The following is a 25,166-nucleotide window of genomic DNA, read 5'->3' as shown; positions in this document are numbered from 1 at the left end:
TGGGATGATAGGAAAATGGAGGGTTATGGGCTGTGTAGGAGGAAGGGTTAGATCGTTCATAGAGTATGTATATAGGTCAGTACAACATTGTGGGCTGAAGGGCCTGTACTGTGCTGTACTGTTCTATGTTCTATAACTCGGGATTTGCAGTCTCCTTTCTTCCCTGCCTGTTGAACCCTAGAATAAACTGCTTCCTCCTCTCCCTCCATTCCTGTCTGACCTCTGTCTACACACTGCTCTGTGATCAGGTACAGACTGACCCACAGATGGGAAGAGGAAGCAGGAGAGATAAAAATCACTCATTTTCCATCTGTTTTCTGTTATCTGAAAAGATCTGAGTGATCATTCTGACTCCGTAAAACTCTTTTCGGCTGTAAGTCAAAGCCGAGGGTAAATTTCACTGATTCATAGGGGTGTCTGTACAGACGTGTTGGGTCACATCTGCCGTGTGAACTCAGCCAAGTTTGCAAAGTGTGGTTTGGGACATCTCTGTCGCTTGAAGCAAAATTTGGTTTCACCTATCCCAGGATTATTCCATGCTGCCTCCGAGAAAGAAACTTGGTCTCCCAGCCTTGTTATCATGATTGTTTAATGTTATTTCCAATACACAAGTGTAAAGGAGAACAAAAAATTTGCTTCTCCAGATCTGATACAGCACAAAAAACACAAAATAAAAGTGTATTAACTAAAACAACACAACAAATACAGATGCATTAGATAGTTTAAATACATAGATTAATTGTACTACATGTCCATAAAGTGATGCTAGGCACAGGAGTGTCTGTACATAAGGTGACTGACAGGAAATGATAAAGTCGTGGTGGTGGGGGGTGTGGAGGGGTGGGTTAGTGGGTGGAGGTGTTGATCAGCCTGACTGCTTGGGGAAAGTCACTGTTTTTGAGTCTGGTGGTCCTGGTGTGGATGCTACGAGGCCTCCTCCCTGATGGGAGTGGGACAAACAGTCCATGAGCAGGGTGGGTGGGATCCTTCATGACGTTACTGGCCCTTTTCCGGCACCTCTCTGTATATATGTCCATGGTGGGTAGACTGGTGTCGGAGATGCTTGGGCAGTTTTGACCACCCGTTGTCGAGCCTTCCTGTCCGCCATAGCACAGTTTCTGTACCTAGCAGTGATGCAGCTTGTTACGATGCTCTCTACTGCATATCTGTAGAGTAACATGAGCATAGATATGTACAGTCCAGCTTTCTTCAGCCTCCTCAGAAAGTAGAGGCATTAATGACCTTTCTTGATTGTGTAGGATGTGTTCTGGGACCATGAGAGGTTGTGCGAGATGAGCACTCCCAGAGTTTGAAACTGCCTGCAGTTCCACTGCTGTGCCGCTGATGTAAATTGGGGTGTGAGTTCTCCTGAAGTCGATAAGTATCTCCTTTGTCTTGTTGACATTAAGGAAAAGATTATTTGCCTGGTAAGACTTTGTAATACTGACTCTCTCGTGGGTCAGATTTTTATAACCTCAGAGACGCAGAAAAAAAAGCAGATGCTGGAATCTGAAGCAAAATAAGGTGAACTGCTGGAGGAACCCAGCTCACAGCGTTCCCGAGGCAGGTTTTCATCCTGAAATCCTGACCGAATTCACAACGTTCCCGAGGCAGGTTTCCATCTTGAAATCCTGACCAGCTCACAGCGTTCCTGAGGCAGGTTTCCATCCTGAAACCCTGACCAGCTCACAGCGTTCCTGAGGCAGGTTTCCATCTTGAAATCCTGACCAGCTCACAGCGTTCCTGAGGCAGGTTTCCATCTTGAAATCCTGACCAGCTCACAGCGTTCCTGAGGCAGGTTTCCATCTTGAAATCCTGACCAGCTCACAGCGTTCCCGAGGCAGGTTTCCATCTTGAAATCCTGACCAGCTCACAGCGTTCCTGAGGCAGGTTTCCATCCTGAAACCCTGACCAGATCACAGTGATCCCAAGGCAGATTTCCATCCTGAAACCCTGACCAAATCACAGTGATCCCGAGGCAGGTTTCCATCCTGAAACCCTGACCAGATCACAGTGATCCCGTGGCAAGTTTCCATCCTGAAATCCTGACCAGCTCACAACGTTCCCGAGGCAGATTTCCATCCTGAAATCCTGACCAGATCACAGCATTTCTGAGGCAGATTTCTCTCCTGACACCCTGATGCAGATCAGAGTATTCCTAGGGCCAGGTTTCCATCCTGAAATCCTTTCACCTCCCTTTGTCTCCACATGTAGAACAGTACAGCATATGAAAGACCTTTCTGCCACAAAGCCCAACTAACTAAACCAACAACTCCTAATTAAATACAACACAGATACACTTATTTTTTTTTATCATGTGTACATCCAAATCCAATCAGATTTAACATTATTGGTGTACATCATGAAATTTATTGTTTTGTGGCAGCAGTAAATTGCAGTATATAATTTCAAAGCTATATGTTACTAGATGTTATATATTATAAAACTATAAATTACTAAAAATGAGAAATAAATATATAAAGGAAATTAATTAAATAGTGTGAACAGAGAGCAAATAAAGGTAAAGAATAGTGAGGAAGTGTTCATGGGTTCATTTTCCACTCAGCAATCTGATAGCAGAGGGGGAGAAGTTGTTCTTGAAACATTGAGTGTGTGTGTTCAGCTCCTGTACCGCCTCTCTGATGGTAGCAATGAGAGGAGAACATGTCCTGGGTGATTAGAACAGTGAGATGTGTCATTTGTGTCAAGAACCAACACAACCCAAGTGTGTGCTGGGGGCAGCCCACAAGTGTCGCCACACACTCTGGCGCCAACACAGCGTGCCCACAGTGTTCAGCAGAACACAGCAAGCAACAAAATCAGCCCCGATCCTCCCTCCCACCTGCTCACCCTCGTGCCTACCAAGTCTTCTAATGATTATGAGTTGCTGAGGGGTAGAGATAAGGTGATTGGTATCTGTCTTTTCTCCTAGAGAGCTGAATCTAATATGAATTGCTGTACAAGCCCTCACGTCCTTGGGGCAGAGGGATGGTTGAAGGTTTGGGTCGATACCTTGCATCACAGATTCTACACAAGGGCTGACAGGCAGTTCACAAGGCGCCACCAGGAAATGCCAGGACTCAACGTGCAAAGGACAACAAACTGTGTAAAAATAAAGGAAAAAAAGAAATAATAATAATAAATGCACAATAAATATTAAGAACATGAGATGAAGGGTCCTTGATAGTGAGTCCATAGGCTGTGGGAACAGTTCAGTGTTGGGGTGAGTAAAATTATCCCCTTTGGTTCAAGAGCCTGATGGATGAGGGATAATAACTGTTTCTAAACCTGGCGATGTGAGTCCTGAGGCTCCTGTACCTTCTTCCTGATGGCAGCAGTGAGAAGAGAGCATAGCCTGGGTGGTGAGGTGTCTTTGATGACGGATGCTGCTTGCCTGCGACAACACTCCATGTAGATGTGCTCAGTGGCGGAGGGGGCTTTACCCGTGATGGACTGGGACGTTTCAGGTCCTGATGCAGGGTCTCAGCTGTTCCTATCACTTCTCCTCCCTCCCTAGATCCTGCTCCACCTGCTGAGGTCCTCCAGTAGTCTGATTTTTGCTCATAATTCCAGCATCTGAAATCTTTTATGTCCCCTGTGGAGATGGTGAATACTTGTCACTTTGGTGACTTGACTTCAGAATCAGAATCAGGTTCATTATCATTGACATATGTCATGAGATGTATTTTGTGGCAGTAGTACAGTGCAATACATAAAATATTACTATAAGTTCCAAAATAAATAAATAGTGCAAAAGACAAGCAGCGAGGTAGTGTTGATGGGTTAATAGTCCAATCAGAAATCTGATGGAGAGAAAGAAACTTTGAGTGTGGGTCTTCAGGCTCCTGTACCTCCCCCCTGACGGTAACAATGAGAAAAGGACATGTCCTGTGGGCTAGGGTTAATACGACCAAAGAACAAGACTATTAGAGGGAATGGGGACATGGGAACAGATTCTGTCAGGGGATTCCGGTTGGCCTTCAGTTCTAGAAGACAGCTTACCAGAGCAACCAGGGAGGGACGTTAAATTTCAGCCTTACAAGAGAAGTCTGTGTAAACACGAGGAATTCTGCAGATGCTGGAAGTTCAGGCAACACACATCAAAGTTCCTGGAGAAGTCTGTGTCCTGGGGGGGGGGGGGGGACAGAGGAGAAAGGAACAGGGAGGTTATTGTGGTTCAAGCAAATGGGAACAATTAAGACCTCCCCTATCAGGATGGCACGCGGAATAAAACTTTTTCACTAGATCTCAGTATGCGTGACAATGTTAATCCAGTAATAATATCCCGACAATCTCCATCAGCTCAGACGCAGAATCAGGTTTATTATTGCTGACAGATGTCATGAAATGTGTTGCTTTGTAGCAACGGTGCAGTGCAAGGACATGAAGTGATTATAAATGACTAAATTAACAGCACAAAAAAGAGTACACCATGTTTTTTTTCTACAACACTTCTGTATCTCCTCCCTGTTGACAAAACAAGAAGGGGCATGCCCTGGATGGTGAAAGTCCTCCAGGATGCACGTCCCTTCCTGAGGCACTGCTGCTTGAAGATGTCCTCGATGCTGGGGGGGCTTCTGGCCGTGATGGAGGTGGCTGAGACTACAGCCCTTCCGATCCTGTGCAGGGGGGGCAGACCTATCCAAAACCTGGCACAGACATGGGCTGCTTCTGCTGAGGGTCACAAATGGAATTGAAAAGACAAAGCTTAGCTTTATTTGTCACACGTACATGGAAACATACAGCAAAATGCATCAGTTGTGTCAATAACCAACACAGACCAAGGGGGGCCAACACACGGTACCATGCCCACAACTTACGAACTAACCCTAACCTGACCAACACACGGTACCATGCCCACAACTTACTAACTAACCCTAACCTGACCAACACACGGTACCATGCCCACAACTTACGAACTAACCCTAACCTGACCAACACACGGTACCATGCCCACAACTTACGCCTTTGGAATCCCGAGAACTCAGTGGAAACCCAAATGGTCACACAGTGAACGGGCAAACTCAACAGACAGCAGCAAATGCAATCTAGGGGCTCTGAACTCTGCCATGGACGGCCCCAAGCCCGGCTGCAAGAGGAGGAGGGCTGGCCCAGAGCTACAAGAAGCTCCCAAGACCCCATCCCTGAGAGAGGAAGGATCTTGGGTGGGCTACAACTGCAAAGACTAGCCTAACACAGAGGACTCTGGCAAGCTGCCGTCGGTGGTTGACACCCCAGTGTGGGTGATAGGGTTAAGTAAGTAAAGGCTTTTAGTTAGGGCTCAGCAATTCTGTTTCAATGGTCCGATCAAATCCACGTTTCGATCACTTAAGGTCCCCATCGCCTGGGCCATGCTCTCGTCTCATTGCTACCATCAGGGAGCCTGAAGACCAACACTCAATAATTCAGGGACAGCTTCTTCCCCTCAACCACCAGATTTCTGAATGATCCATGAACCGCCACACTATCATGCCACTCTTGATACATCCAGATCAGATGCTTTCTATGCTGCATCAGTAAAAATTGTAAGGGTCGATGGCGACACATCAAATCTCTTCAGCCTCGTGAGGTGCTAGTGAGATTTCCTGGTCGTGATATCTATGTAGTCGGGCCAGGGCAGGCTATTGGTGATGTTGACAACTAAGACCTTTAAGCCCTCTTACCTTTTGGTCTAGCACCACTGCTGTAAACATTTTCAAAAGATGGACAGCGTTCTGACTGGTTGGATCACAGGCTGGTTTGGAGACTTTGACAAACAGGCAACTCCATCTCCTCCATCGAGGACATCTTCAATGCCTCCTGGAGGGGGCATCCATTATTAAGGATCCACACCACCTGGGCTGTGCCCTCTTCTTGTTACCCCCTTTCGGGGAGGAGATGCAGGAGCCTGAACATCAGGCCAATGTCCCACCTCTGGCCTTGCGTGGAAGGAAGGGCACTGACCGAGAGGCCGAAGGTGGTCAGGGGCTGAGCTCTGCCCTGAGGCAGTCTGTCAGTGATGTCCTGTGGTTGGGATGATTGACCTCCATTAACTACTGTACACTGGAGTGTGCTCCCTTCAATGCATTAACCTCATTGGTAAATTGTTAAATTTGTTTATTATTGTTACATATACTGAGGAAAAAGAATGTTTTGATTAGTACCATTTTGTTACCACAATGTACTGAGGTTTGTTCATTATCTGCTGTGTTATATGACATGGGCGATCAGGGCCTTGACCATCATTGTTCTTGGCAAATTTTTCTACAGAAGTGGTTTGCTACTGCCTACTTCTGGGCAGTGTCTTTACAAACCATTATCAATACTCTTCAGAGATGGTCTGCCTGGCGCCAGTGGTCGCATGACCAGGGCTTGTGATCTGCACCAGCTGCTCATACGACCATCCACCACCTGCTCCCATGGCTTCACGTGGTGTTGAATGGGGGGGAATTCGGGGGGGGGGTGCTAAGCAGGTGTTACACCCCAAGGGTGACCTTCAGTCTAGGGGAGGAAAGGCATGCTTTACACCTCCTTTGGTAGAGACGTATCTCCACTCCGGAAGAACAAGGTAAAACCGCAACAAGAGTGCAGATGAAAGTGTTACAGACAGAGAAAGTGCAGTGGGGAGAGAGCACAGACTAGGATCAGAATTCTGAGAATGTATAGACCCCTAACCGTGCACAAAACAGGATTCAATGTCAGCTTGGAGAGTAAACTGGTCAATTAGTTTATTAATATCACATGTACCGATGTTCTTTGTTTGTACGTCATCCATACAGATCAGATCATTACACAGTGCATTGAGGTAGAACAAGGGAAAACAATAACAGAATGCAGAATAAAGTGTTACAGTTACAGACAAAGTGCAGAGCAGGCAGACAATAAGGTCATAACAAGGTAGATTGTGAGGTCAAGAGCCTATCTTGTTGTACTAGGGAACTATTCAATAGTCTGATAACAGTGGGGTAGAAGCTGTCCTTGGGCCTGGTGGGATGTGCTTTCAGGCTTTTGTAGCTTCTGCCCGATGGGAGAGGGGGGAAGAGAGAATGTCTGGGGAGGGTGGGGTCTTTGATTCTGCCGGCTGCTTTACTGAGGCACTGAGAAGTGTAGACAGAGTCCATGGAGGGGAGGCTGGTTTCCATAATGTGCTGAGCTGTGTCCACAACTTTCTGTAGTTCCTTGCAGTCACAGGAAAAGCAGTTGCCAAATCAAGCCATGGTATCTCTGGATAGGATGCTCTCTATGGTGCATCAATACAAATTGGTGAGGGTCGAGGAGGACATACCAGATTTCTTTAGCCTCCTGAGGAAGCAGAGTAGGTGAGCCTTCTTGGCGAGGTGTCTATAGGGTTGGACGAGGCAGGACTATCATTGATGTCATTCCACTGCGATGCATCCAGTTGGGATGTCTTCCATGATAACCTGTAGTCAGTTTGATTTTATTCTGCTTATTTTTGATCAGGAATTACCTTGGCCACATATCTGGTAGATACAGATGTTGTAACTGAACTGGAACAGCTTGGTTAGAAACACGATTACTTCTTCAGTTCGGCTCCTGACTACCACAGGGATGTTGTCTCCACCTATCAGAAGGCCCTCCATTGGTTGGGGTCGACAATGAACAATGAACATGGACATTGCTTCCCTGCTGTCTACGAGATATGCAAACCAGTGAACATGCCAGGGCAGTGCGATATGAAGGCGAGGAGCTGCACTTGGTCGTCAGAGGCTAGTTGAGACACGCGCCATTGGGAGCATTTAATAGGCAGTGGGAGTGTATCTCCGCTAGCTCCCCTGGCTAAGGGACCTACATTGCAATACATAGTCATTTAAAACCTCTCCACTGTAGCCTTTAATCTCGGCAGTTTCACCATCTCACACAGAGCGAGTCAAAGTGTCTGGAGACTGCCGTCTGTGGCAGCAGGGAATCTCAAGATGTGGTTCATCCAGTAGATGCTTCTGGCAGAACGGGATTGCGAAAGGTTCAATCTTCAAGAGCTGCGCCCATCCCTCCTGAACGCATTAAACTAATTCTTGCAGATCCACTCTGAGTCTTCCCATCAGAACAAAGGATAACAGGCAGAGGCAAGTTATATTCTGTACTTAATTTGGAGTTGCAATTTAGGCATGTCTGCCAATGCTAGTGTTCATTAACCATGCCCAGATGTCTCGAGAAGGTGGTGCGGAGATACCTTATAAATATCTCTTAAACCTAAACAACTTCCACAAAAAATAATTGGCTTCTTGTATCTTTTACAATTGATTTTAAAGTTCTCCTACTTGTTTTTAATGGTCTGGAACTGGGGCACATCACAGAATCATTTTTTGTTTTGTAATCCTGCTGAAGCTCTCCGGAATTCTTCTGCCAGTCTCTTAAATTTAAACACTCTCCCTCAAAAGATGATGGTCAGCTCAGCTTTTCTGAACTACACTCCCAAACTGTGGATTGCAATATCTAAAAGGGATGCAGATTCAGTTCTTAATTTCAAAGGCCAGCTCAAAACTTATTTATTTAACTTTGCTTTTAATGAACATCTTTCTGATTTTTATTTTCATGTTTGCTCTTTGAACTCCTCATTTGCATGAATAAAGCTCTCTGAAGTTACTATTATTATTATATTTTTTTCAGCTCATGCTGGTTAAACCTGAGATATAGGCATCCATTAATCTCATGAGACCATGGATTTGCGCCTTGGAAAGTTTCCAGGGCGCAGGCCTGGGCAAGGTTGTAGGGAAGACCGGCAGTTGCCCATGCTGCAAGTCTCCCCTCTCCACGACACCGATGTTGTCCAAGGGAAGGGCATTAGGACCCATACAGCTTGGCACTGGTGTCGTCGCAGAGCAGTGTGTGGTTAAGTGCCTTGCTCAAGGACACACACGCTGCCTCAGCCAAGGCTCGACCTAGCGACCTTCAGATCACTAGGCAAACGCCTTAACCACTGGGCCACGTGCCAACACAAAACCTGAGATATTGCATAGCCAAGCACATCCATTGGTCCATTGTTATAGGGAATCTCAGACTACTCTAGTGGTGTTTAGTATTGTGGCTTTCTGGAGATTTACATAAATATTGCTGGTTGGTCTAGTTGTTTAATGCTATTGTGTTGTGACTTTGGGATGATACCAGCTGTAGATATTACTATTGGGACAGTGTATACCCTGTTCATGTTCCGAAGTCTTTCAATTTCCTCTTTTAGTTCAGCATATCTCTTGGTGTTTTTCACTTATTGATTTTGGTAAGTTATATGTGGTTGGAATGGCAATATCCATTAAGTTTATTATTATTATTAATCCCCTCTGGCTATCCTAACCCTCATTTCACAGGGATGTTAAAACACAGACCGCAGGACGCAGCGTGTGGTACGTAGGACACAGAATGTAGAACGTGGAACATAGGACACAGAGTACAGCATGCTCACGAAGAGGGAGCATAAATCAGCCGTGGTGGAATGGAGGAGCAGACCCAATGGGCTGGATGGCCTCATTCTGCTCCTTTGCCTTATGATTTCATGGGAGGACAAGAATGACAAACTTTCAAAGAGCCAGGTTGCTGCCGATGTGGATGCCAGTGAATTGGGTGCAGTTTGTAAACAGTACTGGGTGCAATTTGGAGCGGGACAGCGGAGTTATGAGCAAGATCCAGGTAACAAGAGGACAGGGCAGATTACTGGAGAGACCAGCACCGTTAGCTGTCAATTGTCAATGAACAATGAACGGTTACCTATGTAAGTCAGCGAGCAGAAAGCACAGAGAATTAGAAACTTGCAAACGACATAGAACAGTGCAGCACAGTACCAAACCTTCGGCCCACTATGTTGTGCCAGCCTTATAACTGACTCTAAGATCAATCTAACCCTTCCCTCCCACGTAATGCTCCATTTTCCTTTCATCCATGTGCCTATCTAAGAGTCTCCTAAATGTTTCTATTGTATCTGACTCCACCACCACCCCGGCAGCACGTTCCACACACCCACCATTCTCAGTGTAAAAAATCCTACCTCTGACATTCCCCCGACACTTTCCTCCAAACACATTAAAATTATGCCCCCTGGTATTAGCCACTGCCATCCTGGGAAAAAGTCTTTTGTTGTCCACTTGAACTATATCTCTTAGCATCTTGTACTTCTCTATCAAGTCTCCTCTCACCCTCCTTTGTTCCAAAGAGAAAAGCCCTAGTTTGCTCAATTATTTGAACAGTTCAGTCATTAAAATGTGATGTGATTTATTGCAAAGCAGATTAGTGGAGAGATTGTGTCCAAATACCTTTTGATTGAGGTCATGTGTGACGTGCTCAGTAAGTTGGCTGTGAAGAAATTAGAATTCCAGACCCAGAATGAGGCTGTTCAGCCCATTGTGCGGTGCTGGATCTTCGAGTATTGCCCCACACTATTGTCCGTAATGTGGTCAGTTGCTCATCCTCCCCACCCTATATCGTCCTATCTGCAGTGGTGCCCACAGCTTACTCCCACTGTCTTTCCAAGGAGTGTTCTCACACCCTGCCCGCATCACTCCCGCATTGCTCTGCTCTTGTCCTTTCCCCTCTCCAGTGCTCCCAGTGATGTTAAACTCTCGCTGTCTCCTGATCAGGTTTCAAGGCAGATTGGAGTCAGGGAAACTTGTGGTTATACAGAGCTGGAATGAACTACTTCATGAGAGTGAAGAGTACAATCTGCTAAATCTATTTCCTTTGAGTGGGAGATGAGCATAATATGGATTTTGAAATATCCAAGATCATAATTTTGTTCAGGGGATTGAGTTTAAGAGCCATGAGGTAATGTTACAGCTCTATAAAACTCTGGTTAGACCACACTTGGAGCATTGTGTTCCGTTCTGGTCGCCTCATTATAGGAAGGACATGGAAGATTTCGAGAGGGTGCAGAGGAGATTTACCAGGAGGCTGCCTGGATTAGAGAGTGTGTCTTATGAGGATAGTTTGAGTGAGCTCGGGCTTTCCTCTTGGGAGAGGAGGATGAGAGATGACTTGATAGAGCTATACAAGATGAGGGATAGATAACGTGGACATGCCGAAACTTTTTCCCGGGTTGGAAATGGCTAATACAAGGAGGCACAATTTTAAGGTGATTGGAGGAAAGTATTATTTGGGGGGGATGTTAGAGTTAGGTTTTTTTACACTGAGAGTGGTGGGTGTGTGGTAGAGGTAGATATGATAGGGATATTTAAGAGACTCTTGGATAGGCACATGGATGATGGAATAGTGAAGAGCTGTGTAGGAGGGACGGGTTAGAAGGTGGCATCCATCATGAAGGGCGCTCCCCATCCAGAACATGGCCTTATCTCATTACTACCATCAGGGAGGAGCTTGTCCTGGATGGTGAGGGCTCTTCCTCCTTCTTGAGGCACTGCCTTTTGAAGCTGTCCTCGATGGTGGAGAGGCTTATACCTGTGAGAGAACTGGATGAGTTTAGAACCCTCTGCAGCATTTTCCAGTCCTGTGCACTGGTGGCGCAGTCAGTCAGACGGATCTCCACGGTACACCTGTAGAAATGTGCTCGAGTCCTTGGTGACTTACCAAATCTCCTCAAACTCCTAATGACGGATAGCCACAAGCATGCCTTCATGATCGCACCGATATGTTGGACCGAGGAAAGACCTTCAGAGATGCTCAAGTTCAAGTTTAATTGTCGTTCAACCCATGAATGCAACCGAACAAAACAGTGTTCCTCCGGGGTCAAGATGCAAAACACATTACCAACAGAGATACACAGCACAAAGCACGTGTAAGAGAGCAGTAAACATATACGATATCGGTAAAATACAGCCACACAATATATATATTGACACCCACGAACATGAAAGTGCTCATCCTTTCCACTGCTCATCCCTCAATGAAGACTGGGGTGTGTTTCCTCTCTTCCCCTTCCTGAAGTCCACAATCACTTCCTTGGTCTTGCTGATGATGTAAGTTCAGTTTATTCTCATTCAACCATCCACATGGATACCACCAAACGAAACAACGTTCCTCCGGACCAAGGTGCACTGCACACTACCTTGTAGGGGCCTATCAGCAGCATCAGCAGAACTCTGTGAACTAAATGAAAGTACAGAAGGGATAAGCGGAGCAGCCATTGTCAGGAGTAAGCCAGTGGGGAGAGTAGAAGCAACAGGCTTTGGCTCAGCAGGGGCTTCAGCGCGGAGGAGCTGTTGGTTTTGTGTAAAGTGTCTGATAAGGTTTCCTTTAAAGTTGCCGGTGAACGCAGCAGGCCAGGCAGCATCTCTAGGAAGAGGTACGGTCGACTTTTCGGGCCGAAACCCTTCATCAGGACTAACCTCGTACCCCATCTTTATTTATTTATATACACACATTCTTTCTCTCACTCTCCTTTTTCTTCCTCTGTCCCTCTCACTATACCCCTTGCCCATCCTCTGGGTTCCCCCCCTCCTTTTCTTTCTCCCTCAGCCTCCTGTCCCATGATCCTCTCATATCCCCTTTGCCTATCACCTGTCCAGCTCTTGGCTCCATCCCTCCCCCTCCTGTCTTCTCCTATCATTTCGGATCTCCCCCTCCCCCTCCCACTTTCAAATCTCTTACTAGCTCTTCCTTCAGTTAGTCCTGATGAAGGGTCTCGGCCCGAAACATCGACTGTACCTCTTCCTAGAGATGCTGCCTGGCCTGCTGCGTTCACCAGCAACTTTCATGTGTGTTGCTTGAAATTCCAGCATCTGCAGATTTCCTCGTGTTTAAGGTTTCCTTTTAGGTTTCTCCCCCCTCTCTTACTGTACCATTTAAACGGCTGTGGTGTGCTCTTCGTGCCGGATGTTGGAGAACTGGGAGACCTGGAGTCTCCTGGGGGACTACATCTGCGTGAAGTTCATCTGACTGCAGCTCCTTGAAGACCGTGTTAGGGATCTGGAGCGGCAACTGGATGACCTTTGGCTTGTACAGGACAGTGAGGAGGTCAGCGATCAGAGTTACAGGGAAGTCGTCACCCTGAAGTTACAGGAGGCAAGTAGCTGGGCGACCGTCAGGAGAAATGAAAACAGGCAGTTAGGGAAGAGCACCCCTGTGACCATTCCCCTCAGAAACAAGCATACCGCTTTGGGTACTTTTGTGGGGGATGACCTCCCGGGGGAACGTCACGGCGACCAGGCTACAGGCACTGATCACGGGTCCGTGTTGCAGAAGAGAAAGAGAGAGAAGAAGGGTGCAGTAGTGATAGGGGACTCGATAGTGAGAGGGACAGACAGGAAATTCTGTGGACATGAATGGGACAACCAGATAGTATGTTGCCTCCCAGGTGCCAGGGTCAGGGATATCTCAGATCGCGTCCACAGTATTTTGGAGAGGAAGGGAGAGCAGCCGGATGTCTTGGTACATATTGGTACCAATGACATAGGAAGGAAAAGCAATGAAGTCCTGAAAAAAGAATTTAGACAGCTAGGTAGAAAGCTGAGAAGCAGGACGTCCTGGGTAGTAATTTCTGGATTGCTGCCTGTGCCATGAGCCAGTGAGGGTAGGAACAGGATGATTTGGCAGATAAATGTGTGGCTGAGAAGCTGGTACAGGGGACAGGGCTTCAGGTTCTTGGATCATTGGGATCTTGTCTGAGGGAGATATGACTTGTTCAAAAGTGACGGGTTGCACCTGAACCCGAGGGGGACCAATATTCTTGCGGGCAGGTTTGTTAGAGCTGTTGGGGAGGATTTAAGTTAATTTGGCAGGAGGGTGGGAACTGGAGTGAAGGGACTCAGGATAGGACAGATGGTAAAAAAGTAAAGATAGCGTGCGGTCAGTCTGTTAGGAAGGGCGGGCAGGCAGGTGATGGGACTTAGTTGCAGCTAGGTATCAAAACATTAGGGATGTAGAATCAGAAAGGACAGCAAAATACAGTACTCAAGGTGTTGCATCTAATGCACGTAGCATAAGAAATAAGGTGGATGATATAACCATATAACAATTACAGCACGGAAACAGGCCATCTCGGCCCTTCTAGTCCGTGCCGAACTCTTATCCTATCCTATTCCACCGACCCGCACTCAGCCCATAACCCTCCATTCCTTTCCTGTCCATATATCTATCCAACTTAACTTTAAACAACAACATAGAACCTGCCTCAACCACTTCTGCTGGAAGCTCGTTCCACACAGCCACCACTCTCTGAGTAAAGAAGTTCCCCCTCATGTTACCCCTAAACTTTTGTCCTCTAACTCTCAACCCATGTCCTTTTGTTTGAAACGCCCCCACTCTCAATGGAAAAAGTCTAACCACGTCAACTCTATCAATCCCCCTCATAATTTTAAGCACCTCTATCAAGTCTCCCCTTAACCTTCTACACTCCAGAGAATAAAGACCCAACTTGTTCAACCTTTCTCTGTAACGTAGGAGATGAAACCCAGGCAACATTTTAGTAAACCTCCTCTGTACTCTCTCAATTTTATTGACATCCTTCCTATAATTCGGTGACCAGAACTGTACACAATACTCCAGATTTGGCCTTACCAATGCCTTATACAAATTCAACATTACATCCCAATGATCTTGTTGCAATATTACAGATTGCCAGGTATGATGTTGTGGCCATCACTGAATTGTGACTGAAGGATGGCTGTAGTTGGGAGCTGAATGTCCGAGGTTATACGTTATATTGGAGGGATAGGAAGGTTGGCAGAGTGGATGGTGTGGCTCGGTTGGTAAAGAATGGCATCAAATACGTAGAAAGATGTGACATAGGACAAGATAGTACAAAGTCAGCATGCTTTCCTGCAGGGAAAATCCTGCCTGACAAATCTGTTGGAATTCTTTGAGGGGATTACAAGTAGGATAGATAAAGGGGATGCAGTGGATTTTGTATATTTGGACTTTCAGAAGGCCTTTGACAAGGGGCTGCTTACCAAGTTAAGAGCCCACGGTATTGCAAGAAAGTTACTAACATGGTTAGAGCATTGGCTGATTGGTAGGAGGCGGCAAGTGGGAATAAAAGGATTGTTTTCTGGTTGGCTGCCAGTGACCAGTAGTGTTCCGCAGGGGTCGATGTTGGGACTGCTTCTTTTTATGCTGTCTATCAATAATTTAGATGATGGAATAGATGGCTTTGTTGCCACGTTTGCAGATGATACGAAGATTGGTGGAGGGGCAGGTAGTGTTGAGGAAACAGGTAGGATACAGAAGGACTTAGACAGATTAGGAGAACGGGCAAGAAGGTGGCAAATGAAATGTAATGATGGAAAATGCATGGTCATGTACTTTGGTAGTAGAAATAAATGTGCGGACTATTTTTTCCAAACGGAGAAAATCCAAAAATCTGAGATGAAAAGGAACTTGGGAGTCCTTGTGCAGAACACCCTGAAGGTTAACTTGCAGGTTGAGATGGTGGTGAGGAAGGCAAATGCAATGTTAGCATTCATTTCAAGAGGTCTAGAAATGATGGGATGCTAAGGCTTTATAGGGCATGAGTGAGGCCTCATCTTGAGTATTGTGAACACGTTTTGGGCCCCTCATCTTAGAAAAGATGTGCTGGCATTGGAGAGGGTCCAGAAGAGGTATCATACGAGGAATGTTTGATGGCTCTGGGTCTGTACTTGCTGGAATTCAGAAGCATGAGGGGGGATCTCACGGAAACCTTTTGCATGTTGAAAGGCCGAGACAGAGTAGATGTGGAAAGGATGTTTCCCATGGTGGGGGAGTCTAGGACAAGAGAGCACAGCCTCAGGATAGAGGGGCACCCCTTCAAAACAGAGATGCAGAGAAATTTCTTTTGGCCAAAGGGTGGTGAATTTGTTAAAGTTGTTGCCACATGCAGTTGTGGCGGCCACGTCATTGATTGTATTTAAGGCAAAGATTGACAGGTTCTTGATTGGACATGGCATCAAAGGCTACGGGGAGAAGGCCGGGAACTGGGGTTGAGGAGGAGGAGAAAAAGGATCAGCCATGATTGAATGTTGGAGCAGACACAATGGGCCAGATGGCCTAATTCTGCTGCTGTGTCTTATGATCTTACATATAACTTACATGTAATACATGAAGTTATATTACCACAAACAATTAACAAATAATAAAATATATTTAAGAATGCTGATACTTATCAGGAGGTGCATAGTGTAAAGCTATTGGCGTGGTGACCTGGGTGGTGGCAGGGAGTTCAGTAGTCTCATGGACTGGGGGGAAGATGTGGTTTGCCATTTTAAGATTGAATGCTAGAGTTCCTTCCTTCAGTTATAACATCACCCACCTTGGCAGCAGATAAATACAAGTCAACCGAGAGCGTGATCAATGCATCCATTGACTGCTGCGTTCAGTGTCGGCGTTGATATAATGAGTGTGATACTTGTAACCTGATATAGATGATTGCAGGCTCCGTGTTACACGAGATTCTTGCAGATGCTGGAAACCTGGAGCAAAACACAGACAAAATGCCGAAGGAACTCAGCAGGTCAGGCAGCATCTGTGGAAATGAATAAACAGGCGATGCTTCAGACTGAGACCCCTCTTGGGACTGTAGTTCAATCGGACTCTTTCAGCTTTATGTTTTTATATTCTGTGTTTTCATCTGTCCTTTCTTGTTGCATTTGTACCATTAGATTTTTCTTGCACATGGGGGGTGGGGTTTGATGTTCTTGTTGCTATTTGTGTTCTTTTTGCGGTGGGGGGGCGTGTTGATGGTTTTTTCTGAACAGCTTCCATGGTTTTCTTTGTTTGTGGCTGTCGGGAGAAGGCGGATCTCAGAGTTCTGTACTGTATACATACTTTGAGAATAAATGTACCCTGGGCCTTGAAAGGAAGCAGGAGGGAGCCAGAATAGGAAGGTGGAGACGTACAAGCTGGGAGGTGACAGGTGAGACCAGGTGAGGGGGAAGGGGGATGAAGTGAGACACTGGGAGGTGATAGGTGAGACCAGGTGAGGGGGAAGGTGGGTGGGTGGGGGAGGGGGGAAGGATATGAAGTTGAAGGCTAAAGTCAATGCATTGGGAGGTAGAATCTCCAAGCTCGAGTCTGTGATTCTAGGGCCGTAGACTGGTTGTTGGAGGCCCAGATAGGGCTGTTCTGTGGCTGGAGATCTGTCTACGTGTGTGAGTGGGTGGGAAAGGGGTTGTTTTGCTGTTGGTGTTGTTTTGTTTGTGTTGATCTGCTGAACATTGTGAACAGGTTGTGCTGGCACCGGAATGTGTGGTGACACTTGCGGGCTGCCCCCAGCACATCTTTGTGTGTGTTGGTTGTTAACAGAGATTACACATTTCACTGCATGTGCGAGAAATAAATGAATCTGAATCTGAGAAGTTGCAAATTGAGAGGTTCTGTGTGTTGTCGGGTCAAGTCTGTCGTCCACTGTGTGGCCAAAGTCTTTGCCTTGTCCCTTCTGATCCCTATATCCATAGCCCATTTGTTCAACCTATCCCCACTTACACCTTCACTGTCTTACAAAAGGAGGGATCTGCAAATGCAGACCATAATTTCCTGAAAGTTGTGTCACAGTTAGATAAGGGCACAAAGAGAGCTTTTGGCATATTGGCCTTCATATCAATGTATTGAATACAGGAGCTGGACGTTATGATGAAGTTATATAAGATATTGGTGAGGGATAATTTGGAGTACTACATGCAGTTCTGGTCACCTACCTGCAGAAAAGGTGTAAATAAGATTGAAAGAGTGCAAACAAAATTTACAAGGATGTTACTGCAACTTGAGGATCTGAGGTTGAATTGGTTACGACTTTATTCCCTAGAGGGTCGGAGAATGAAGGGAATAGATAGGGTAAATGCAAGCAGGCTTTGTCCACTGAGGTTGGGCGGGGGGGGGACTACAACTAGAGGTCATGGGTTAAGGGTGAAAGATGAAATACTGAAGGGAAACTTGAGGGGGAGTTTCTTCGCTCAGAGGGTGGTGAGAGTGTGGAACGAGCTGCCAGTGGAAGTGGTGGATTTCGTCAATTAAGAGAAGTTTGGATAGGTACATGATGGGAGGGTTATGGAGGGCCATGGTCTGGGTGTAGGTCGATGGGACTAGACATAGTAACAGTTCAGAATGGTCTGGATGGGCCGAGGGGCCTGTTTCTGTGCTGTAGTGTTCTATGACTCCATGACACACTCTCTGCAACAAGAGAAACTTGGTTCGGTTCTGAAAAGATCTGTTGCTGACTCTATTGAACTCCATCCTCTGTGACTCCCTTGACGAAAATCCATCATTTCCAAAGCAACCAATTCTTTGGCTCTTATATAATAATGTAATTATTTACAGTACTGTGCAAAAGTCTTAGGCATGTGTAAAACAATTCCGTAAGGTGAAGATGCTTTCAAAAATAATGAAATGATGAGTTTCTAAATATCAATAAAATTACTATGAAGAGCAGTAAACCGTAAAAATACTAAATCAAATCAATATTTGGTGTGACTACCCTTTGCCTTTAAAGCTACATCAATTCCCTTAGGTACGCTGTTGTGCAGTTTTATAAGAAAATCATCTGGTAGGTTGTTCCAAGCATCTTGGAGAACTTGCCAAAATTCTTCTGTGGACTTTGTCTGTCTTGCTTGCTTCTGTCTGTCTCAGTCATCCCAGACAGCCTCGATGATGTTGAGATCAGGGCTCGGTGGAGGCCAGACCATCTGAAACCACGTCAAAAATCTAAGGTGGAAAATCTAAGATGCCAAAGATGCACAGTACTGTATTTATTTAGAGATTCAGCGTGGAACAGCCCCTTCCAGCCCAATGAGCTGCCCCGTCCAGCAACCCATCTATCGAATCCTAGCCTAATCATGGGATAACTTACAATGACCAATTAACCTACTAGCCGGTATGTCTTTGGACTGTGGTAGGAAACCGGAGCACCCGGAGGAACCTCATGCGTTCCATGGGGAGAACGTAAAACCTCCTCACAGTCGTCGCTGGAATGGAACTCCAAACCCCAACGCCCCAAGCTGCAGTAGTGTGGTGCTCGTCACTACTCTGCCATGGTGCCCACTTTGTGGAACATTTTGTGAAGTGGTTCTTCTGCCCTGCTGTTAACTCTTTGGGCTGCAGAACCTCTGTCACTAGAGGAACTCGAGTAATGCTGAAGAAACACAACAACTTTGGGCAGAGAGGAAAGGACAATCAACACTTCGAACATCCTCTTACCCACCCCCGTCCCCAAACCTCTCCCCACAGGGGTGAAGTGGGAGTGGGGGAAGGAGGAGGGGAGGTGTTTCCTATAGTGGGGGAGTCTAGGACCAGAGGGCCCAGCCTCAGAATAGAAGGATGTCCATTTAGAACAGATGAGAAGGAATTTCTTTAGGCAAAGGGTGGTGAATCTGTGGAATTCATTGCCACAGAGGGCTGTGGGGGCCAAGTCACTGTGTGTATTTAAAGCGGAGGTTGATAGGTTCTCCATTAATCAGCGCTCCTGTCTTATGGTTCTCGGAGTGAGGGGTAGGGCAGTGCAATCTATCTGGATGTCTGATGTTCAACACTACACATATATGCAGCTAAATGAAACAACGTTCCTCATGGACTAAGGTACAAAACATAGTACCTACAGTCACACACGGCACATTAAATATTAACACAACAATATTAATGGGTAATAAAAAGTTCTGTGGATGTACAAGTTGTCATAGTGAATATATGTTCAATAGTTAAACTCATAACTGTATACTGCCACTGCCACTGGCATTGGCATAAATAATGTGTACTGGGTGGTAGCAGGGAGTTCACAGCTCGGTCTGGCAACTGCTCTGCCCGTGACCACAGGAAACTGCAGAGAGTTGTGGTCACAGCTCAGCACATCACAGAAACCAGCCTCCCCTCCACGGACTCTGTCTACACTTCTCACTGTCTCAGTAAAGCAGCCAGCAGAATCAAAGACCCCACCCACCCCAGACATTCTCTCTTCCCCCCCTCTCCCATCGGGCAGAAGATACAAAAGCCTGAAAGCTCGTCCCAGCAGGCTCAAGGACAGCCTCTACTCCACTGTTATCAGACTGTTGACCAGTCCCCAAGTATGATAAGATGGACTCTTGACCTCACAATCTACCTCATTTTGATCTTGCACCTTATTGTCTGCCTGCACTGCACTCTCTCTGTAATTGTGACACTTCATTCTGCATTCTGTTGTTGCTTTACCTTGTTTTACCTCGTTCTACCTCAATGCACTGTGTAATGATCTGATCTGTCCGAACAGTGTGCAAGACAAGTTTTTCACTGTACATGTGACAATAATAAACCACTCTGGCCTCCTACCTCTTCTCCTCACCTGCCTATCATCTCCCCTCGGTGCCCCTCCTCCTTTCTTTTCTCCCATGGTTCACTGTCCTCTCCTATCAGATTCCTTCTTCTTCAGTCCTTAACTTCTTCCACCTATCACCTCCCAGCTTCTTACCTCATTCCCCCCACCCAACTGAGTTCACCTATCACCTTTTATCGTGCTTTCCTTCCCCCCCCCACCCTCCTATTCTAGCTTCTTCCCCCGTCCTTTCCAGTCCTGAAGTCCCGAAACGTCAAATGTTTATTCCTCTGCATAGATGCTGCCTGGCCTGCTGAGTTTCTCCAGCATTTTGTGTGTGTTGCTCTGGATTTCCGGCACCTGCAAACCTTTCTGATTCCAGTTTCGGTTCCCTCTGCCAGGTAGTGACCCAGCTATCCTCTGAACTTGTTTGCTCTCTCAGCTCTGACCTTCTCTGCAAAGTCTTTCCAGATGTTCAATTCTCCTCGTTCTGAAGCAGCTGTGTCTGAGTGCTCTATTTATTGGCTAATAGCTTAAAGAGTTTTTTACAACCAATAAAGACCCACACCTGCCTCCTCTGCATTCCATCGTGGCAGAGTTTCACCTGGGAGAGAAGTACTGAGAGCGGGAGAACGTAGAATCAGAACCAGCTTTAATATATCTGACGTGTATTGTGGAACTTGGTGTCTTTGTGACAGCAGTACATTGCAATACAAAATAATTTTTAAAAAGGGAATTGCTGTAGGTGTGTGTATATATATATAAATAGTTACATTAAATAATTAGTGCAAAAATAGAAATTAAAAAGTGGTGAGGTAGTGTTCATGGATTCAATGCCCATTCTATATGTATTTTTAAGGCAGAGGTAAATAGATTCTTGATTAGTCAGGGCATGAAGGGATACAGGTGATTGGAGCTGAGAGGAAAATTGGATCAGCCATGATAAAATGGCAAAGCAAACTTGATGGGCTGAATGGTCTTATTCTGTCCCTATCTTATGGTCATTCAGAAATCTGATGACAGAGGGGAAGAATCTGTTCTGGAATCATCGAGTGTGTGTCTGTCCCTGAGAACAGGGCATGTCCTGAGTGATGGGGGGACTTCATGATGGATGGTGCCTATTTGAGGCATCACTCCTTGAAGATGCCCTGCAATCTACAGAGGTTAGTGCCCATGATGGAGCTGACTATGTTTGCTACTCTCTGCAGCTCATTTCCAATCTGTGCAGTAGCCACGCCCCAGCCCTCATACAGGACAGTGATGAGCCAGTCAGAATGCTTTCTACGGTATATCTGTAGAAGTTTGCGAGTGTCTTTGGTGACATACCAATTCAAACAGAACATAGAGCAGTACAGCACAGGCCCTTCGGCCCAAAATGCCTATGTGAAACGTGATGCTGAATTAAACTAATGCCTCTGCCCACACTTGATCCACATCCCTCCATTCCCTTCATTATCATGGATCTAAAAGCTTCTTAAACATCTCTCCACCACCACCCCTGCCAGCACATTGCAGGCACCCAACACTCTCTGTGTAAACGGACTTGCCCCTCGCGCCACCTTTAAGATGCCCCTCACCTTAAATGCATGTTGTCTAGTATAGTACTGTGCAAAAGTCTTAGGCACACACAGTATACACAGCAAGGGCGCTTAAGAATTTTGCACCGTATTGTATTTGGCAATGTGGAGCAGAGAGCAAGTTTGTAAATCTGGCGGGAACAGAGAATGTTGGGAATGGTGAGGGTGGGGCGCTGCGGGAGGGGTGTGGGACAGGTGGCAGAGAGGGAGTGCCAGGGACGGAGGGTGTGTGCGGTGCAGACACACCCAGCCCTGAGACACCAGGCAAGGTCACTTGATTACAAGCAATCCGTTTATTGATCATTACAGAATGTCTCTCTGGGGCTTCCGCTCCCTCCCCTCTCCCCTCACCTTTTCCAACCATGATTCCCCTCTCCCTGTCCCCTTCCCACTCTCAGTCCACAACAGAGACTCATATCAGAATCAGGTTTGTCAACACTCACATCTGTCATGAAATTTGTTTTATCTTTGCAGCATCAGTACAGAGCAACGCATAAAATTCCTACAGTACCGCACAAAAATCTTAGGCACGCTAGCTATATATCTGTGCCTAAGGAATTTGCACAGTGATGTACTTAGGGACATTTAAGAGATTCTGGATCAGCACATGCGATGTGTGGAGGGAAGGGTTCGATTGATCTTGGAGTAGGTTAAAAGATCAGCACTATGTCTTGGGCCGAAGGGCCTGTACTAACCTGTACTATCTCATCTATTCTTTTCCTGTCCTGATGAAGGGTCTCAGCCCCAAACATCGACTCCTTACTCCTTTCCAAAGATGCTGCCTGACCTGCCAAGTTCCTTGCCCTGTACTGTTCGATGTTCTACGATCAGTATTATACTTGACATTTGTACCCCAGAGAAAACATTCTGCCCATTTATCCTATCTACACCTCTCACAATTTAAAAATACTGGTTCTCCCCCTCACCCTCTGCAGCTCCAGAACAAAACAACCTAACTTTGTCCATCCTCTCCTTGTAGCTGATACTTTGTAAAACAGACAACACCCTGGTGAAACTCTTGTGCATCGTCTCCAAAACCTCCACCACCTTCAGTAATGGGGCGATCGTAGCTGCGCACAATACTCCAAGTGGGGCCTGACCTCAGTCCCACCCCTCCCACCGTGTGACCATCCCTCAGCACCACCCTCCCACAGTGTGACCCTCCCTCAGTACCACTCCCCACCCCTCCCACAGTGTGACCCTCCCTCAGTCCCACCACCCCACAGTGTGACACTCCCTCAGTACCACCAATCCCACAGTGTGACCCTCCCTCAGTACCGCCCCTCCCACAGTGTGACCCTCCCTCAGCACCACCCCTTCCACAGTGTGACCCTCCCTCAGCACCACCCTCCCTCAGTACCGCCCCTCCCACAGTGTGACCCTCCCTCAGCACCACCCTCCCTCAGTACCGCCCCTCCCACAGTGTGACCCTCCCTCAGTACCACCCCTCCCACAGTGTGACCCTCCCTCAGTAACACTCCCCACCCCTCCCACAGTGTGACCCTACCTCAGTACCACCCCTCCCACAGTGTGACCCTCCCTCAGTACCACCTTCTTTCAGAGTGACCCTCCCTCAGTACCACCCCTCTCACAGTGTGACCCTCCCTCAGTATCACCCCTCCCTCAGTGTGACTCTCCCTCAGTAACACTCCCCACCCCTCCCACAGTGTGACCCTACCTCAGTACCACCCCTCCCACAATGTGACCCTCCGTCAGTACCGCACCTCCCACAGTGTGCTCTCCCTCAGTACCATCCCTCCCACAGTGTGACCCTCCCTCAGTACCATCCCTCCCACAGTGTGACCCCCCCCAGCACCGCCCCTCCCGCAGTGTGACCCTCCCTCAGTACCACCCCCACAGTGTGACTCTCCCTCAGTACCACCCCTCCCACAGTGACCCTCCCTCAGTACCGCCCCTCCCACAGTGTGACCCTCCCTCAGTACCGCCCCTCCCACAGTGACCCTCCCTCAGTCCCACCCCTCCCACAGTGTGACCCTCCCTCAGTACCGCCCCTCCCACAGTGTGACCCTCCCTCAGTAACCCCTCGCCCCACATTGAGGTACATCCTCGACTGGTGTTGCGTAATTCTCTGAATGTTGACGTAAATTCTCCCTTGCTGGGACTTGAATGTAAGAGGGTGGACCTCATCCCAAGGCGTCCGAGACAGCAACTTAAGGTCGCGTTAGTGATTACGGATAAACCAGGTACATTGTCAGGATATAGAGAAACACACAGGAAAGGCTGGGTGAACTCTGCCGGTCAGGCAGCATTTATGTAAAGGAATAAACACACGGGCCGAGACCCTTCATCAGGACTGGCAGGGAAGGAGGGAGAAGCCAGATTAAGAGGGTGGGGAGGGGAAGGAGGACCTGCTGACGGGTGATAGGTGGAAAAGGTGAAAGGCTGGAGAAGAAGGAATCTGATAGGAGAGGATCGATGGAGAAAGGGATGGAGAAAGGGAAGGAGAAGGGGCACCGGGGGGAGGTGATGGGCAGGTGCGGAGAAGAGATAAGAGGTGAGTCAAAGCAGGGAATGAAAGTGGGAAGGGGTGGGGTGAAAATTTACTGAATTTAGAGTTACTCATGCCGTCAAGTTGGAGGCCACCCAGATGGAATATGAATTGTGGCTCCTCCAACCTGTGAGTGGCCTCCTTGTGCCATAGTGGAGGCCATGGGCTGACGTGTTGGAATGGGAGTGGGGATTGGAATTAAAATGATTGGCCTCTGGGAAATCTTGCTTGTTTCAGATGGAGCGAAGGTGCCATTGTAGAGGAGACTGCATCACAGTTCCAGTTGTCCGGATAGTCTTGGATTGACACAGCAAGGGTAGGAATAACTGGGATGGTTTCTGACGCCTGGAAAAATATCTGCCCAAAATAGGAGAATGAGCAGAGAGAGAGAGAAAAAGGAGATTGTTGTTGAACTATGTAGAATGGGCTGTATTTGGAACAAGCCACTGTGTTGGCTTACGTACAGACCTGGCATTCTCCAACAACAGCCTCAGTTTTGGACTTGTGCCGGAATAAAGTACCTTTATTGAAGCAAGGTGCCCATGTTCAGCTCTAAATGCTTCCCATTTGCACCAAATTCCAATCAGAGCTTGTAAAAACCCTCTAACTGATCGCACATGGTCTCATAATCATTCCTTTCAAATGAGGTTTTGCAGCCTTTTATTCACTCTCTGCCCCCCACCCCTGCTCGCTCGCTCGCCCTTGTAACGGTGCAAAGTCCTGTTCCACTCGCAGTGCGTCCCCCCCAAGGAGCGTGCTGTAAAACCACAGGAGCACTTCCACCCGGGCGGCACGCATTGAGCTGGCCGCCTGCGATAGAGGCACCGCAGGTTTGCAGTGTCCGTAACAGCGCTTATCAAGCGGGGGTCCAACTCTGAATCCGGCCTAATACCACCGCCATACGTCGTGTCGTTTGTTTTTATGCTGCAACAGTACATTGCAGAATATAGTA

At 47.1% G+C, this 25,166-nt stretch overlaps 1 protein-coding gene across 5 annotated transcripts in view; it reads left to right on the top strand.

Annotated features, from left to right (window-relative positions):
• The window catches only part of LOC134349140 (synaptopodin), a 108,344-nt gene that overhangs the window by 3,254 nt on the left and 79,924 nt on the right, over positions 1–25,166 (top strand). For 2 of the 5 annotated variants that reach the window (XM_063053046.1, XM_063053044.1), the window contains exon 2: positions 1,260–1,427. The exons of the other annotated variants lie outside the window; for them this stretch is intronic. The gene's annotated coding sequence lies outside the window, so the exon portion shown is untranslated. The remainder of the gene's footprint in view (positions 1–1,259; positions 1,428–25,166) is intronic. 5 annotated transcript variants of the gene reach the window in all.

The sequence above is a fragment of the Mobula hypostoma genome, chromosome 7 (assembly GCF_963921235.1).
Source record: "Mobula hypostoma chromosome 7, sMobHyp1.1, whole genome shotgun sequence".
Lineage (NCBI taxonomy): Eukaryota > Metazoa > Chordata > Chondrichthyes > Myliobatiformes > Myliobatidae > Mobula > Mobula hypostoma.
The sequence above is the reverse complement of the archived record's forward strand: the minus strand, read 5'-3'. Positions and strand labels throughout refer to the sequence as shown.